The sequence below is a fragment of the Dioscorea cayenensis genome, unplaced genomic scaffold, assembly GCF_009730915.1.
Source record: "Dioscorea cayenensis subsp. rotundata cultivar TDr96_F1 unplaced genomic scaffold, TDr96_F1_v2_PseudoChromosome.rev07_lg8_w22 25.fasta BLBR01001108.1, whole genome shotgun sequence".
In the NCBI taxonomy this organism is placed as follows: Eukaryota; Viridiplantae; Streptophyta; class Magnoliopsida; order Dioscoreales; family Dioscoreaceae; genus Dioscorea; species Dioscorea cayenensis.
This window is the reverse complement of record NW_024087499.1, coordinates 6870-11661: the sequence shown is the minus strand read 5'-3', so window position 1 is coordinate 11661 and position 4792 is coordinate 6870. Positions and strand designations below refer to the sequence as shown.

Here is a 4792-nt window from a genome sequence, read left to right as displayed (position 1 = left end):
CTCACCCTTACTCGAGGTGCCATATCGGTAGAGCAAGATGAGGAAAACTATCAAAGCAACTCGGAAGGAAGATACTGGCTGCATCCCGCACTGTGGGAAATTACCCACGCCTGCAGGATCGGGCAGCGCGTGAAAATTCACACCGCATGTATCAACCCTCAATAATTTGACTCAGAAATTCACACCCATATGTTTGCCAAACATGCATAATACGATGTAGATTGAATTTGCATGCAAATAAAGACATGTGATCCATGAAAAACAAGAGTTAGCGAGGAAAAAGGGATAAAAAGGTTACTGATGAATATGGATTCGAAAATTTTGAAAAATCGGCGTAATATGTGAAGAAAATTCCTTCAAAACAACGGGTTAGAAGTCGGAAAGATGACTCGAAGGGTTTTCGAGACTTGCCGAGATGAGAAATGAGAGAATCCACAAGTTTGTTAAAGGAAAAATTCGCCTCTTGGGATTCTCATGCCGACACTGCAGGCGTGCGAAATTACACACACCCGTGTTCCTCCACAGGGAGAAAAACCACAGGTGCAAACGCACGCCCATGTGCTCTCTCGGGATACCACTTGCTGACTTTGAGAATACTCGCACGGGCGTGTGGTAATTGCCCATGCCCGCGCCCGACCTACAAGGGCGCCCACACGCCTCGTGCGCCTGCTTTCAACCGAGAGAATTCTCTAGGTATCCCACACGCCTGCGCAAGGAAAAACCCGCACGGCCGCGGAATATTCACAAAGCTCCACTCTCATAGGGCATTCGCACGCCCTGTGTGCTCGGGATAGAGACGGATCGCTGCGAACTCACACGGCGCGCGAAAATACGCACGCCTGCGTGTATATCACATCACACTCTGCAGGGCGCAGTTCAGCCCCCGTGTGCTCTCGGAAAATGTGCTAAGTTTCAGAGGACGACGCATCGCCCGCGTGGAAATTCCGCACGGGCCGCAGGCGATTATCGCAGAGGGTCGCTCGCTGGGGCGAGTTCACGCCCGTGTCTCTCCGGATGAGTCATCATCAGCACTCTACCCGCGCAGGAAATTCCACACGCCCGCGTGTCTTCTCCTCGATGACTTGAAAAACCTCGCAGCTCGCAGAATTTTTCAAAACATGTTACATATCCGGAGCCCCGCCTCTATTATGCAACAAATACCAGGAAAAACAATAAAACAAGCTCCAAAGCGACCAAATCTTCGCCAACCACTCATAGAAAAACACACGATGAAATATGAATCCACCAAGATAAATGCAACACAACTAGATTAAAATGATGACACCAACACTCAACAATTTATTCATGCAACCTAACTACAACTAACAAAAACAGTAAACACTTGGGTTGCCTCCCAAGAAGCGCTTGTTTTATGTCACTAAGGTTGACGTACCTTGTCTTACCTCACGGGGTTCATAGATGAAGGGTTGCCCTCTTACCCATGGCTTGGAAACATGATGAGCAAATTCTCTTGAGAGTAGAGGGTGAATTGTCAGGTTTGGGACCACCTAGTAATGGTTCATGGAACTCACTCAGCTTGGGCACACCTCCAACAGTCATGGAGTGTTTCCGTGGTGTCTCCTTGTCCTCTTCATTTTCCCGGATCACCTTCTTCAAGATCCCCGGGTAGATGGTACTTCTCGCTCGAGCCAAGCATCATTACTTCTTCAATCTCCTCCTCTTGATCGAACAAACCCTCATACGGGTCAGATTAAACATTTCCCTCGACATATTCATCAATAATCTCATCGTAGTGTTCTAGAAAATATAATGTGTCATCGAAGTCAAGAAAATGCCGCATGGCTTCAGCGAGGCGGTATGTGAGCTTGTCATCTCCAACTCTCAACGTTAGCTCCCGCCCATCCATGTCAATCAAAGCCTTGGAAGTTCGTAAGAAGGGCCTCCCAAGTATCAATGGTACATCCGCATCCCTCATCGACGTCTAGCACCACAAAGTCAACATGAAATATATATTTGTCCACCCGGACAAGCACACGCCTCGATGATGCCTCGGATGTCGCACTGCTCGGGTCCGCCAATTGTAAAGTCATCTCTGAGTGGGCCTAGGTTCTCCCAAACCTAGCTTCCGAAAAGAAGGTGTATGCCATGACATTGATGCTTTGCCCCTCGAATCGCCAATGCCAATTTCTTCACCTAAATTGCCAATGTTACACTTTGAATGATGAAGCTCCCCGGTCTTTCTTCTTATTCGGCATGTTGTTTTGCAAAATTGCCGAGCAAGATGCATCTAGGATCACGGAAGCACTCTCCTCTAACTTCCTCTTGTTGGTCAACAAATCTTTCAAGAATTTAGCATACTTAGGCATTTGAGCCAATGCCTCAACAAAAAGGAATGTTGATGTGGAGTTACTTGAATAGACTTAGGAACTTCTTGTATTGATCATCCGCTTTGGTCATTCTTCAATCTTGAGGGATAAGGAATTCTTGGCTTGAAGGGTGGAGGTGCCACCTCCTTCTCTTTGCTCGGTCCTTCTCTAACCTCTATGACCTTGGGTACATGCACATTGGGCTTCTCACTCGGGAGCTTGACTTCAACCTCGTGCCATTTTCCGCAAAGCGATCGCTTTTAATTGCTCTCTAGGATTCGCCTCCTATTGCTCGGTAAGCTCCCCTTGTGGTCGCTCCACCAGAGACTTCGCAATTTGTCCAACTTCGTTCTCAAGATTGTGCAAGGATGCAGCAGGATCATGGGAAGCGTGGCCTCAACTCGATTCAAACCTTGAATTCGAAGATTGCACAAATCTGGTCAAGGCCTCTCTAAGTCATTCATGCGGTCTCCAAGCCATTAACTCTCGTTTCCCACATTTGGGGCTCGTTGTTGTTGGAAACCCGATGCCCCATGGCCTTCTCTGTGGACCTGGTTGCTCCATGAAAAAAATTTGGATGATTCTTCCAACCCGAATTGTAGGTGTTGCTATATGGATTCCCTTGGTTCCTCATTGCATTACCCACAAAAATCAATGTTCTCCACCGAAGATACATCACCAATAGAGATCGAGCAATCGGAGGGAGGCATGTCCTCCTCCACATCGGGTTACATGTTGTCACAACTGCACACTGCTCAAGCTATAACATCTAGCTTCTTACCCAATGCTTCAACTTGAGCCCCAATGACGCTATCAAGATTCTATTTCATGGAGTGCGGCCACTTTCTTCTTCTCCCTAGCATTCCATTGGTAGCTATTTAGACCCATTTCTTCAATAAGTTGTCGGTATGCTTCGGGGGTCTTGCTACCTAAGGTACCTCTCACGGCCGCATCCAAAAAGTTGCCTTGTACTTGGATTTAAACTGTTGTAAAAGGTTTGCATAATCATCCACTCCGGGAATCCGTGTTGTGGGCATTTGCGCAGGAGCTCCTTGAACCTTTCCCACGCCTCAAATAGAGACTCCAATTCGACTGCATAAAAGGACTGAGATCTCATTCCTTAGCTTTTGATGTATTTTTCCGGGAGGGAAATAACGGCCAAGAAAAAGCTTTCTACCATCTCCTCCCATGTGGTGATCGAGGCTTTTAGGTAATGAGTGTAGCCATCGCTTCGCCTCCCTTTAGGGAAAATGGGAAGGTTTCTCAACTTGATGGCATCATCCGTCACTCCGCTGATCTTGAGCATATCACACACCTCAAGAAAGTTCTCTATGTGACTCTTGATCCCTCACTCGGCCAAAACCATCGAACTGCAGTGCATCGGCTGTAACATGTGGATGAATGCCGCCTTTAGCTCAAAGTTCTGAGCTGTAATAGGGGGACGCACAATGCTCAATTGTGTCCCCAAATCTGAAGGTCTAGCATAGTCGTAGAGTGTCCTCTGCCGCTCATTCTCTGCTTCGCCATATTGCTCGAACCTTCAACTTCCAAATCAGCTAGAGTAGACGGTTCTTCCACGTGTCCTCTCCCTTTTCTTCTATAGTTTCTTTTCAAGCTCTGGATCTCCTTCAATCAATATTGAGGGGTTCCCTCGGCCATCAACCTCGAAGTCGCATCAAAAAGAAAGTAAACAAATCAGAACGATGATAGAAAAGAAGATGTGAAATAGAATAAAATGAATGAATAGCTAAGAAAAACAAAAGTGCAAAGTATCTCTAAATGCCTACCCCCGCAACGGCGCCAAAAACTTGACAGTGTTGCTCCGCAGTGCAACGGAGTTGTCAAGCTAATAATCCCTGTGTGAGTGGGGGTACCGTATCCATAGGGAGTAGGGAATAAAAAAATACTTAGATTGTTTCGTAGCTAGGCGAAAGATGGAATAGTGATTTGTGTGTCAAAAGATGTGAAATAAAATAAACAAGAGAGAAAGTACGGGAGAGGAGAAAGTAAGGCAATCGATATAAATGGGGTACTCGGGTATTGTTCCCCCTAGGACACTAGTTTCAAGTGCAAGAATCCTCTATTATGCTTCCTAACTAATGCAATTGAGAGTCGTGGACATCCTTAAATACATGATCCCAAACCTAAGGTCAACCATGCCTAATTCTATACATGTCCCGAAGGAGAAATCTAACAATCTCAACACCTCGCACTCGTATAGAATTGCAATGAACTCTAGGGATTCCAAGTGATAAATCTCTTCCTATGTATAGACCTAACCCTTTGGTCCAGGCGGAAGGTCCCTAGCCACAATTAAGCCCCAGTGCTAAAATTACCTTAACGCTTCACTCCATTGCACTCGCAACTAGGCCCCAGCGGAGGGTCATCCCTTAGCCCATTCACTCTATTGTGGCCGCAAAGAACTCGAGGAACGGAGGTAGAATCTCACACCAGAGGGGAAAGGG

General features: G+C 46.6%; 1 non-coding gene across 1 annotated transcript; it reads left to right on the top strand.

Moving 5' to 3' along the window:
* The first annotated feature begins 3346 nt into the window (after nt 1–3346).
* Nucleotides 3347–3454, top strand: LOC120255617. The gene has a single exon (XR_005535053.1). It is a non-coding gene; the product is annotated as a small nucleolar RNA R71 (small nucleolar RNA).
* The last annotated feature ends 1338 nt before the right edge of the window (nt 3455–4792 follow it).